This window comes from Somniosus microcephalus, chromosome 34, assembly GCF_052327205.1.
Source record: "Somniosus microcephalus isolate GS21.2 chromosome 34, FLI_Smic_1.0, whole genome shotgun sequence".
Classification (NCBI taxonomy): Eukaryota; Metazoa; Chordata; class Chondrichthyes; order Squaliformes; family Somniosidae; genus Somniosus; species Somniosus microcephalus.
Genome location: NC_141020.1, coordinates 10137339 through 10151163, shown reverse-complemented (window position 1 = coordinate 10151163; position 13825 = coordinate 10137339). Strand labels below are relative to the sequence as shown.

Genomic DNA, 13825 nt, shown 5'->3' with positions numbered 1-13825 from the left:
ACTGACAGTAATATAATGTGGAGGGGAGACTAATTTTTCTGGGTCCAATGAGCTGCTATTGGGTCTTTTAAAGTCTACCTAGACGGAGCCAGATTCTCTCCCTTGTATGCAGGAAGTCTTATTTGAAGCGATCTATTAAGGTGGTGGGACCTCCAGGTTTGGACCACTCCTCAGGGACCCACCAACTCGACTGAAAGTATCGCACGTTAAGCATATCAGGGCAGCAACGCTTGGAATGAAACGGGCTCCGTGACGACATGCATTGTGTCACTATATAAATACAAAGAAAGCGCCCAAAGCCCCTTCTCCCTCCTCCACATCCAGATAGTTGTTGTAAATACAGAAAAATGCTGGAGGCGCTCAGCGGGTCAGGCAGCCTCTGTGGAGGGAGAAACAGAGTTGGCGTTTCAGGTCGAGGGCCTTTTTGTCAGAACTGGAGGAAGTTGGAGGTTTAACTGCTTTCAAACAAGTGCAGAGGCACGGACAGGGGAAGGAAAGAAAAGGGAAGGTGGGGTGGAGGGCAGGGGTGATTTAATGACAAAAGGGATGATGGTGAAAGGCGATGGTAATGGGACAAGTAAAGAAACAAAAGATGGGTCCTAGAGGAGGTGTAAATGGCAACAGTTATGATCTGAAATTGTTGACATCAATGTTGAGTCAATGAAGGTTGTGAAGTGGTCTGAAAGTATAATATTTGTTATCTGTGTGCAGGCGAGCGCAGGAGTGTCCAAACCAAGGTTAGGGGACGTTATCCAGTTGTCAACCCAGCCCATGAAGCCGGGGCAACTCGGTTTCTGTGATTTTCATGGTCTCTCGTTTGTGCTGTTTAAATGTCCTGGAGCCTGGAGGTTTGGGAAGGGCTCTTGTTACTGCTGTTGCCTCATCCAAAGACCCACGGTCTCCTCGCACCAACAGCTTGAGCTATTGGGAATCAATGGGCGCAGGGATTTACGGGGCCCTTGAGGCTCCATGGTGCGGACCTCATCAGTCCATGTAGACCAAAGGCTTTGGAATTGGGCCCTCCTGCGTTAAAGCCTAAGGCTCTGGTACCCCTGCTCCACTAGGGAGTGATGTATCCTTCATGACGGGGCCTAGTAATGGTGTTCTGTGCTTTAATGTCTTGTGTTTTTTTTAAAAATACCATTGTATTTCTGTTTTCTATTGGTGCCTCCTTGTACTTTGTAAATTTGTGACTTTTAACAGAATCGATCGGCCCATGTGTCTGTGATGTCGATTAGAGTCTCTTGTATGTGGGTCAAAGTTTGCGTGTGTGTTTTAAATGTTATACAAAGTGAGGTATAATTAGGCGGCCATTTCTGTCCCCCCATTCGCTCCACTCCTCCAAGTCCAAAAGTGGACAGGAGGCCGCAGGATTAGGCTCCAAGGTTTGCTTTGGCGATGATGATAAATTCGTCAAAAAGCTTTGACAGTAAAAGCATCTTCACAAATCAAAAATGCGGAGGGGGGGGGGGAATGGTCTTCTATTTTTCTTTGTACCTGATTTAACAGCAAGAACTGGCCTGTTGAGCGCTTAAACCAAAACCAGTATAAGCCCGAGGTGTTATACAGGATAGAAACAGAATCGTTGTCAAAGGGCCCAACATGTATTGGAACTGAATCTTTGGTTGTCTCCTTGCCTCCCTCAATATTCCTCCCGACGCTCTCCGTTTGCCCGAATGCTTTCTACTCTGGTGGCCTCCTGCACTACGGGACCATGGCCCTTTTGTGTGGGTCTTCGATAAAGAAATGGGATCTTCCTCCCAAGCAGGGTGCCGGAGGAGCTCGGAGAAGAGCTTCCCAGAGAATTTTTTTCCCCCCTTATTGGCCCTGGGTTTTTTCCTCGGCTTTTTGCCTCTCCCAGAGGATTATATGGCTGGGGTTTGAGGGGGTGTGGTTGGGTAGGAAGTGCCAAAATCCAGGCTGACTGGAGCGCTGCACTGTCGGAAGTGCCGTTAAAGCGAGGCCCCTTCTGCTCTCTCGGGTGGACGTAAAAGATCCCCCGGCCACTATTTCGAAGAAGAGCAGGGGGGGGGAGTTCTCCCCCGGTGTCCTGGTCAATGTTTATCCCTCAACTGTCTGGCCATTTATTTCAATGCTGTTTGTGGGATCTTGCCATGCGCAAATGAGGCTGCCGCGTTTCCTACATTACAACAGTGACTGCACTTCAAAAAGTACTTCATTTTTGGCTGTAAAGCGCTTTGGGACGTCCTGAGGTGGTGAAAAGGCGCGATAGAAAATGCCATTTCTTCCTGCCGCTGAAAGTGAATTGAGAACCTGAATAAGTAACCGCTCAATGTCACAAAGACGCAGAAAATATGTGGGCGAAATTGGGTTTGGGGTCGGGGGAGATTATCTGTGTCAGGTTTGCCTTTTGAACCTGTGCATTGAATTGTCCGGTCCAGAGTTAGCTGGTGATTGAAGCCTGGCCTCAGTATTCATCGCGGTATATTTGTCCAGTTGTAGTTCAGAGAATACATGAGAAAACCTTGCCAAATACTTTCTTGGATCACGAACGTGCCCAGTTTCGAAGTAAAACATTTTTTTATTCATTCACTGGCAAGGCCGGCATTTATTGCCCATCCCAAACTGCCCTTGAGAAGGTGGTGGTGAGCCGCTGCCTTCAATAGAACTGAGTGGCTTGTTAGGCCATTTCAGAGGGGCATTTAAGAGTCCACATTGTTGTGGGTCCGGAGTCACATATCGGCCAGACCAGGTAAGGACGGCAGATTTCCTTTCCTAAAGGACATTAGTGAACGAGATGGGTTTTTAATGACACAGCTTCATGGTCGCCAGTACTGATACTAGCGTTTTATTTCCAGATTTATTTAAATTCCTCAGCTGCCGTGGTTGGATTTGAACTCTCGTCTCCGGATCAGTAGTCCAGGCCCCTGGATTACTCGTCCAGTAACATTACCACTATGCTACCGTACCGCACCCCAGCCTGACGACATTTCAGTGATTAAACCCGCGGCGTTATTCCTGCCAAAATGTTGCGCCCCCCGCCCCCCCTCCCCCCCTCCCCCCCTCCTTTTCATGTGAACACTTTCACTCTGGATGAATCTATCCAACTTTATAATTAGGAAAGAAAAGAGGAAAGTGTTCATGTACCAAAGTGCCTTTCACATCCACAGGATGTCCCAAAGCGCTTCACATAGCCAATGAATTACTTTTTGAAGTGCAGTCACTTGATATGTAAGGGAATGAAGCAGCCATTTTGCGCACGGTCCCACAAGCAGCAATGAGATGAATGTCCAGATAATCTGTTTTAGTGATGTTGATTGAGCGATGTATATTGGCCCCAGGACACTGGGGAGAACTCCCCCCTGCTCTTCAAATAGAACCATGGGATCTTTCACATTCAGCTGCAGCAACGGGGCCTCGGTTTGGCGTCTCCTCTCAAAAAGACGGCGCCTCCGACAGTGCAGCACTCCCTCAGTACTGTACTGGAGTGTCAATCTTAGTCTTGGCGTGGGGTTTATACCTGTGACCTGATTCAGAGGCGAGAGGGCCGCTTCTCAGCCAAGCAGGCCCTTGCTTTGCAGGCTGCCAAAGTGCATTATTACTGCTTGGTAAATCGATGGTTAAGTGCACTCTCTCCATCGTGGTGCTGAGGGGGGGGGATCGGATCAGACAGGGTCCCTGCTCCTGATTGCTATCCAGTGACCTCCAGTTTGGCCACAGGGTGAGGACAAGAACAAATGTGATGCCCTCCACTGTTGAACAGCCATTGACATGCACTCCCTGTCGAGTGGCCTCTTGGCTGACATGCAGCAGGTGTGTCTCGAGCTGAAGCCTGTGCAACTGTAACTCAGCAAAATTCTCTCGAGAGAGAGAGATGCTGACTGCGAGGGAGGCTGTAAACGAGGGTGAGTTAATTGGTCCTCCCTAGCTGCACCAAAAGAGGACCAAGAGAGCACAGGCAGAGATAGGATTATAACTCTCCGACCCTGAGTTTGGCTCCCCACTGGAAGCTCGGGATTGGTGAAGCTACTGTACCGTGTCGACGTGACATTATACAGGGAACTAACAATACAAGGGCTTTCATATGCCACTGCTGCTCTGTTACTGGCCTTAGGCTAGAGTACAAGGTGATTGATTAATGTCTGTTGAAGTATTCTGATGTTATCAATGCCCGAGGCTTTTGGAAGTGCTTCAGATTCAAACCAATGTTGGATTATTTATTAGAGGGACGTGTTTAATCTCCAAAGATAACAGGTGGTGTATTTGAGTCGATGGATTGTTAATACCTGCCCTGCCCCTATTGAGTCTCATGCAGTCATCACAAGCGCTGGCAAGGATGAGGAGGCTGCAGGTGACGCCTTCCAACATATTTAGCCGTGCTACTGCTTCCAACAGCCTCTGTTATCATTGCCCAGGGATTGAGCAAGTGGACGCAAAAATGATATTTATGTATGTTCGCACATCTTCATAATCAGTCTTGGTAGGAATTCACAAGCGCATCCGTTCGAAGATATTGCTTTAAATGACTAGTGGATTGTAATCGGGGATAATTGGGAGATATTTCTGACTGGTTTCACTGTCCCCTGATTGAACAATGTATAAACAGTAATGTATTAAAAGTTCTTGACTATATTGTGTGTCACAATGTACGATAGCAAAATACTGCAGATGTTGGAAATCCGAAATAACAACAGAAAATGCTGGAAAAACTCAGCAGGTCAGGCAACATCCGTGGAGAGAAATTTGAGTTGACGTTTCGGGTTTGACCCTTCTTCAAAACTGGAGAGAAAAGGAACTAGATCGAAGGCAGGGCTGCGATCGGACAAAAGAATAAAAGAACCAAAAGAAGTAAAAGAGATTAGAAGCTAGACGAGATGGTAATAGGCTGGGATTAGGTGTAAAGTGTACTGGCAGGGCAAAAGATAGCTGCCAGGTGTGAGAGAGAAACAAAAGGAAAGGGGGGGGGGGGAGGAAAGGAGTGGAAAAATATAAGTAAAAATGAAATAGGGGCCGAGGTTATGATCTGAAATTGTTGAACTCGATATTGAGACCGGAAGGCTGCAGAGTGCCTAATCGGAAGATGAGGTGCTGTTCCTCGAGTTTACGTTGAGCTTCCGTGGAACAGTACAAGAGGCCAAGGACGGTGAGGTCCGAGTGGGAATGGAGCGGTGAATTGAAATGACAGGCGACCGGAAGCTCGGGGTCACCCTTACGGACTGAACGGAGGTGTTCCGCAAAGCGGTCACCCAATCTGCGTTTGGTCTCCCCAATGTAGAGGAGACCGCATCGTGAGCAGCGAATACAGTATACAGTCACAGTGTTCCCTTCGTATTAGCTTGACTCGGTGCCATCTGTCAGATGGGATGTTGAAATGAAGTTCTGCCTGCTTGTTAAACAACTTGTATTTAAATAGTGCCTTTAACATAGCAAAACGTCCCAGGGCCCTCAACATGAGCGATAGCAGTGAAAATATTTTTTGACACCAAGGAGCTAGCAGGAAAGGAGACCGAAATAACAACAGAAAATGCTGGAAAAACTCAGCAGGTCCGGCAACATCCGTGGAGAGAAATTTGAGTTGACGTTTCGGGTCGAACCCTTCTTCAAAACTGGAAAGACAAGAAACTAGATCGAAGGCAGGACTGCGATCGGACAAAAGAATAAAAGAAACAAAAGAGCTAGACGAGATGGCAATAGGCTGAGATTAGGTGTGAAGTGTACTGGCAGAGCAAGAGATAGCTGCCAGGTGTATGAGAGAAACAAAAGGAAAGGGGGGGGAGGAAAAGGAGTGGAAAAATTAGAAGAAAAAATGTGTAATAGGGGCCAAGGTTATGATCTGAAATTGTTGAACTCGATATTGAGTCCGGAAGGCTGCAGAGTGCCTAATCGGAAGATGAGGTGCTGTTCCTCGAGTTTACGTTGAGCTTCCGTGGAATAATACAAGAGGCCAAGGACGGTGAGGTCCGAGTGGGAATGGAGCAGTGAATTAAAATGACAAGCGACCGGAAGCTCGGGGTCACCCTTACGGACTGAACGGAGGTGTTCCGCAAAGCGGTCACCCAAAAACCGAAAGCTTGGTCAAAGAGGTAGGTTTTAAGGAGCGTCTTAAAGGAGGAAAGAGAGGTAGCGAGGCGGAGAGGTTTAGGGAGGGGGATTCCAGAGTTTAGGGTCGTCTTAATCCGTATTACTTTCAGAATAATAAAACCACCAAACCTTTGGTGGTTTCAGGCCAGGACAGCTCGACAGATACAATAGCAAAAATGCTGCGGATGCTGGAAATCTGAAATAACAACAGAAAATGCTGGGAACACTCAGCAGGTCAGGCAGCATCCGTGGAGAGCGAAACAAGAGTTAACGTTTCAGGTCGGTGACCCTTCCTCAGCTCTACAGGTTCCTGGTACAGATGCACATTCTTCGAATTTACAGCTTGCATTTAATTAGCACCTTTTAACGTAGAAGAACGTCCCCCAAAATAAACAGACACCAGGCCTCCCATGGCACTGCCCATCATGGGTCTGGGATAGGGTTAAAAGTTTGTGAATGATGTTATGAAACTGAGGGCAATAAGCAGCTCCTGGTTAAAAAAAAGTTTTTTTGATGGGCTGCTGGGGGGAAAAACTTGAGAACCAATTAGAAGGCAGGCCGTCTTCTGGGGCTCGGAAAGATGAAGACTTGCACTTATTCAGCCTCCGGACATCCCAAAGTGCTTTGCATTACATAGAAACATAGAAGATAGGAGCAGGAGTAGGCCATTCGGCCCCTCGAACCTGTTCCGCCATTTAATGAGATCATGGTTGATCATCCAAATTCAGTACCCTGTCCCTGCTTTCTCCCCATATCCCTTGATCCCTTTAGCCTTAAGAAATATATCTAACTCCTTCTTGAACATTGGAGGCAGTTCAAAGAAGGTTTATGAGGCTGATTCCAGAGATGAAGGGGCTGTCTTATGAAGAAAGGTTAAGCAGGTTGGGTCTATACTCATTGGAGTTTAGAAGAGAGGTGATCTTATTGAAACATATAAGATTCTGAAGGGGCTTGACAGGGAGGATGTTTCCCCTCGTGGGGGAATCTAGAACTAGGGGGCATAGTCTCAGAATAAAGGGTCGCCCATTTAAATCGGAAATGAGGAATTTCTTCTCTCAGAGGGTCGTGAATCTTTGGGATTCTCTTCCCCAGAGAGCTGTGGAGGCTGGGTCATTGAATATATTTAAGGCAGAGATAGACAGATTTTTGAACGATAAGGGAGTCAAGGGTTATGGGGAGCGGGCAGGGAAGTGGTGTTGAGGCGAAGATCAGATCAGCCATGATCTTATTGAATGGCGGAGCAGGCTCGAGGGGCCAAATGGCCGACTCCTGCTCCTAATTCTTATGTTCGTAGCCGTCGGATTTGAAGTGTAGTCACTTTTCTTGTTGGCAAATGTGGCATAGCAAGATCCCACAATCAGACAGTGAGATAAGTGACCAATTAAACTGTTTTTGGTGGGTTTTGGTTGAAGGGTTGAAAAAATGCCCAGCGCACCAGGAGAAACTCCCGCTGCTCTTATTCCCCACCAAGTGCCCAGGGATCTTTTACGTCTACCTTCACGCCTCAGTTTTTAAATTCTCTCCCCTCGCCTGTCTCTGTAACCTCCTCCAGCCCTACAAGAGACTGAGATCTCTGCGTTCTTCCAATTATGGCCTCTTGCGCACCCCCGACTTTCTTCGCTCCACCATTGGCGGCCGTGCCTCCAGTTGCCTGGGCCCTGAGCTCTGGAATTCCCTCCCTAAACCTCTCCGCCTCGCTCTCCTCCTTTAAGATGCTCCTTTAAAGCCAAGCTCTTTTGACCAAGCTTTTGGTCATCTGTCCTAATATCTCCTTATGTGACTCTGTGTCATGTTTTGTTTGATAACGCTCCTGTGAAGCGCCTTGGGATGTTTTACTAAGTTAAAGGCGCTATATAAATACAAGTTGTTGTAAATGAATCTGTCCCGAAACCCCCTCTGCTGGTTGTCAGCTGTAAGTTCAATTTTATTGCCAAATATATTTATTTAAAAAAAAAGTTGTTCCCCTCCGATGAATTGTTCCCCAGATGATGTCGCGAGCTTACTGTCGCCCAAGGTGCCAGAGTGGCTAATTCAACCTGTGACCTCATCCAGGGGGAATGGCTCATCTGAGGAAGCATAGGGGGAGCAGGACTGTGCTCAGTTTCAGGATTAACAACTTTGAAAACCTGGGATTATGAGAGCAAACCTGTTGGCTGGTGGGGAATTGGCAAATGACGTGGTGCATTCTATTTTAAAATGCTTACATCTGTCCGCACCACGGAAAATCTTTGTGTGTGTGTGTGTGTGTGTCTCTCTGTGTGTTTTTTTTATTCGTTTATGGGATGTGGGCATCACTGACAAGGCCGGCATTTATTGCCCATCCCTAATTGCCCTTGAGAAGATGGTGGTGAGCCGCCGCCTTGAACCGCTGCAGTCCGTGTGGTGAAGGTACTCCCACAGTGCTGTTAGGGAGGGAGTTCCAGGATTTTGACCCAGCGACGATGAAGGAACGGCCGATATATTTCCAAGTCAATATGGTGTGTGACTTGGAGGGGAACTTGGAGGTGGTGGTGTTCCCATGCGCCTGCTGCCCTTGTCCTTCTAGGTGGAAGAGGTCGCAGGTTTGGGAGGTGCTGCCGAAGAAGCCTTGGCGAGTTGCTGCAGTGCATCTTGTAGATGGTACACACTGCAGCCACGGTGCGCCGGTGGTGGAGGGAGTGAATGTTTAAGGTGGTGGATGGGGTGCAAATTAAGCGGGGGCTGCTTTGTCCTGGATAGTGTTGAGCTTCTTGAGTGTTGTCGGAGCTGCACTCATCCAGGCTTCTTGAGTGTTGTCGGAGCTACACTCATCCAGGCAAGTGTCGCATACTAAGGGCAGGGGAGTGGGACTAATTGGACAGTGCTTTCAAAGAGCTGGCATAGGCACGAGGGGCTGAATGGCCTCCTTTCTATGATCTCCATCTCTTTTTGTCTCTGTGTGTTTCTCCTAATTCACTCCCAGTGTTTGTCTCTCTCTGGAAATTGCAGCTGATCCTGAAATAGGCTACACATGACTTTGAAAACTTTTTTAAAAACTTGCTGAGACATATGTAAGAGTTTAATATTTACGCGTTCAGTTTACCAGCCTTCCAGTCATTCCTGTTTGTTTTGTTGAACAGCAGCCTGCTGTTACGAAGGCGATTTGGATTGCAGCAAGACACATTCCGTGTGGCAGGAATTGTAGTGCAAAAATTAGTGAATGTTTTAAAGGCGCTATATAAATACAAGTTGTTGTAAATGAATCTGTCCCGAAACCCCCTCCTGCTGGTTGTCAGCTGTAAGTTCAACCGTAGTAAAACGTCCCAAGGCGCTTCACAGGAATGTTTTCAGACTGGCAATCAGTAACCAGTGGTGTTCCGCAGGGGCCAGTGCTGGGTCCCCAACTCTTTACAATCTATATTAACGATTTGGAGGAGGGGACCGAGTGTAACATATCAAAGTTTGCAGATGATACTAAGATGGGAGGGAAAGTAGTGAGTGAGGAGGACATAAAAAACCTGCAAGGGGACATAGACAGGCTAAGTAAGTGGGCAGAGATTTGGCAGATGGAATACAATACTGGAAAGTGTGAGGTTATGCACTTTGGCAGGAAAAATCATAGAGCAAGTTATTATCTTAATGGCAAGAAACTGGAAAGTACTGAAGTACAAAGGGATCTGGGGGTCCTGGTGCACGAAACTCAAAAGGTTAGTATGCAGGTGCAGCAAGTGATTAAGAAGGCCAATGGAATGTTGGTTTTCATTGCTAGGGGGATAGAATATAAAAATAGGGAGGTATTGCTTCAGTTGTACAAGGTATTGGTGAGACCGCACCTGGAATACTGCATACAGTTTTGGTGTCCATACTTAAGAAAGGACATACTTGCTCTCGAGTCAGTACAAAGAAGGTTCACTCGGTTAATCCTGGGGATGAGGGGATGGACATATGAGGAGAGGTTGAGTAGATTGGGATTCTACTCATTGGAGTTCAGAAGAATGAGAGGCGATCTTATTGAAACATATAAGATTGTGAAGGGGTTGGATCGGGTGGATGCGGGGAAGATGTTCCCGATGATGGGTGAAACTAGAACTAGGGGGCATAGTCTTAGAATAAGGGGCTGCCCTTTCAAAACTGAGATGAGGAGAAACTTCTTCACTCAGAGGGTAGTAAATCTATCGAATTTGCTACCTCAGAGAGCTGTGGAAGCTGCGACATTAAATAAATTTAAAACGGAGATAGACAGTTTCCTAGCTGATAAGGGAATTAGGGGTTACGGGGAGCGGGCAGGGAAGTGGACGTGAGTCTAGGTTTGGATCAGCCATGATCCTATTGAATGGCGGAGCAGGCCCGAGGGGCCGTATGGCCTACTCCTGCTCCTACTTCTTATGTTCTTATGCCTATTCCTGGAAAATTTCACAACGTATTTCTCAGTCCGTGCCATAATTGTCCGCAATCCGTTACTGCAATAAATGTTGGAATTTTTCCCCCCAAAATGATTCTCTTTGCCAATGATGGTGGGCCCACTATTTCCTCTCCCTGAAGGTGCTGACTCTTGCTGGGGGTACGGGCTCCATGGGTGCTCGTCCTCGTGGGTCCCTCGAGCATGTACTGTTGCTGCGGTGGGAGCCCGACAGTACCTCAGCCAAGCGACGTTTCTTCATACGTGACCCTCGGCGGTGAGTTGTTGGCCACGTGGGGGAGGGGCCTTCACAGCTGAGCCCAATCCTTTCTCCACCTGGTGCCCGAATTTAACGCACTTTCAAGCAGTGATCAGGGGTGGGTACCCTGGCTAATTCCCCACTCCCATCACCAACCATGCCCCAGGCCAAAGGTGCTGAGGCCAACTGTAGCGACAGATTCCCTGGCTGGGAGCAGCTAGCTAACTCCACACAGTCAGAGACTGAACTATGGACCGAACAGGTTGGCCATGGCTCAACTCCACACCAGGGGGTGTATTTACCAACTGACCCGTGAGGTGTACTTGGACATTTCTTAAAGTATAATCTCCTTCACTGATCTGTAAGTTGTCTCTAGGTTCCACCACCCCTCCCCTTCCATTTGCTGTTTGCGAGCCTGCAAGTGGGACAGCTGATTGATTTGGGTTTTCAGACAAGAATTGCTGAGTTTAACAAACCATCCCTGGTGTCCACTGGCACGCTTGAGGCCTTCCGCGACCGGTGGCCAACGGAGGGAGTGCATCATCACTCGACTCCGAGACCAAATTTTAATTTGATTTGTGAAGTTTTCTTTTTTTTAAATGTCGTCTAATTTACAGTTTAAGAAGGGGGCACTTGTTACCTCTCAATTAGTGGTAATTAGCATAACAAGAGGCAGCAAACCATCTCCCTGGCAACCATGGTTGGCGGAGAATAGGCCGGATCTTCGGCAGCGGCATCTGTGGGAGAGCGGCGAAATGTCAGCAATTATTCACTTGCAAACTTAACGCTGGACCCGTGACTGAGAGTCCCAGGTGTCCGATCGCTCACCAGTTGTCACTGCCTGAAAGTGTCTGGTGGACAATGTTTTCGAGTGTGAACCAACACTGGCATTGGCGAGGGAAGGAAATGCCACAGGACTACCGGCCACAATCCCTAATATGTATATAAAACATAGTTCTGCACTAACTATAGATGCCTTTTTGAAGGTTAAAAAAAAAACCTTCAGGTTTACAGAAGAAATATGTTAGTCGACCTCTTGTGGTATTGCACATGGGGAAGAGTCGAGACTAAATGCAGACTTCAGGTGAACATAAGAAATAGGAGCAGGATTAGGCCATACAACCTCTCGAACCTGCTCCGCCATTCAATGATCGTGACTGATCATCCACCTCAACTCCACTTTCCTGCCCCGATCTCCATATCCCTTGATTCCCCTAGAGTCGAAAAATCTATGGATCTCAGCCTCAAATAGCCTCAACGACTGAGCCTCCACAGCTCTGTGATTCCAAAGATTCACAAGCAGCCCCCCCCCCCCTCCCCGAGTGAAGAAATTCCTTGTGAGGGGGCTTGATCGGGTGGATGCGGGGAGGATGTTTCCACTGATGGGTGAGACTAGAACTAGGGGGCATAATCTTAGAATAAGGGGCTGCCCTTTCAAAACTGAGATGAGGAGAAACTTCTTCACTCAGAGGGTAGTAAATCTATGGAATTTGCTACCCCAGAGAGCTGTGGAAGCTGCGACATTAAATAAATTTAAAACGGAGATAGACAGTTTCCTAGCTGATAAGGGAATAAGGGGTTACGGGGAGAAGGCAGGGAAGTGGACATGAGTCTAGGTTCGGATCAGCCATGATCCTATTGAATGGCGGAGCAGGCCCAAGGGGCCGTATGGCCTACTCCTGCTCCTACTTCTTAATGTTCTAAAAGGCAGCCCTTCCGACAGCGCAGCACTCCCTCAGTACTGCACTGGGAGTAATATGGGTGTAAATGATGTGCGCAGGTACTGGAGTGGGGCTTGGAATCCATCGCCTTCTGACTCCTGAGTCAAGAGTGCTACCCACTGAGTCAAACCGACCAATTGGTGAAGTGGGTTCGAGTGTTTGGGATAATTGGACCTAATTCAGAGCCCATTTTAAAGCCATATCTTCTGTCCTTAGCTTTCTGGTCCCATTATAATTTCCTTTGTCCACTCTTCTAATGCAAACTGCTTATGTAACCTTGTAATTACAGCCTAACAAGGTTACAATGACAAATTCCACTGTCCACTTTTGTAATGTGGTGGTGGGGAGGGAAATTGACGCAGGAAATATGTGCAAACGTAAGATTAATATATCATGGATACAGAGATCATATAAAATTTCAAAACATTAAAAAGTTGAGTTTGCTGACTTGAATTGTAATTTTAAGAGTTGCAAAGAGTGATTATGTGAAATGTGTGTTCTGCGGAGTGAGTTTGCTGTGTGGATCAGATGGATCGAATGGTTAACCAGTTTATATTTTGCTTTGTCTCGTAGCAAAAGTTTAGCACTAATGTCAAACATGCGATTTCAACTCAATGGAGCTAAATTGCCGTACACTAATACATTTCAGTAAAATAAATAAAAACTAGATTTAATAGAACCCAGCTTGTCGTGTGTGTGTGTTTTTTTTGGGGGGTGGAGGGTACCTTGTTTCGAACATTTCTGCGTTGTATGATGTGTCAGCCCGTGGCTCAGTGGGCAGCACCCTCGCCGCTGAGTCAGAAGGTCGTGGGTTCAAGTCCCACTCCAGAGACTTGAGCAGAAAATCCAGGCTGACGCTCCCAGTGCAGTGCTGAGGGAGTGCTGCACGGTCAGAGGTGCCGTCTTTTGGATGAGACGTTAAACCGAGGCCCCGTCTGCTCTCTCAGGCGGACGTAAAAGATTCCACGGCCACTATTTCGAAGAAGAGCAGGGGCGTTATCCCTGGTGTCCTGGTCAATATTTATCCCTCAATCAACATTCTCTATCTGAATGCGCGTAGCATTCGTAACAAAATAGATGAGTTAATGGCACAAATAGCTACATATGGGTATGATCTTGTGGCCATTACAGAAACATGGCTGCAGGGAGACAATGCCTGGGAATTAAACATACCAGGTTATTTAACGATCAGGAAGGATAGGCAGGAAGGAAGGGGAGGTGGGGTGGCTATCTTAATAAAGGAAGGAATCACTGTAATACAGAGAAATGATATTGGGTCAAAAGATCAGGATAATGAAACAGTTTGGGTGGAGATAAGGAATAATAAGGGGAAAAAAACATTAGTGGGCGTAGTCTATAGGCCTCCGAACAGTTGCAACTCGGTTGGACGGAGTATCAATCAGGAAATAGTTGAGGCTTGTAATAAGGGAACATCTATAATTATGG

At 47.2% G+C, this 13825-nt stretch overlaps 1 long non-coding RNA gene across 1 annotated transcript in view; it reads right to left on the bottom strand.

Annotated features, from left to right (window-relative positions):
* The window catches only part of LOC147096755 (uncharacterized), a 49735-nt gene extending 36342 nt beyond the window's left edge, over nucleotides 1–13393 (bottom strand). Inside the window, exon 1 of the long non-coding RNA XR_015074549.1 lies at nucleotides 13105–13393. This is a non-coding gene — a long non-coding RNA (uncharacterized LOC147096755). The remainder of the gene's footprint in view (nucleotides 1–13104) is intronic.
* Nucleotides 13394–13825: the final 432 nt, after the last annotated feature.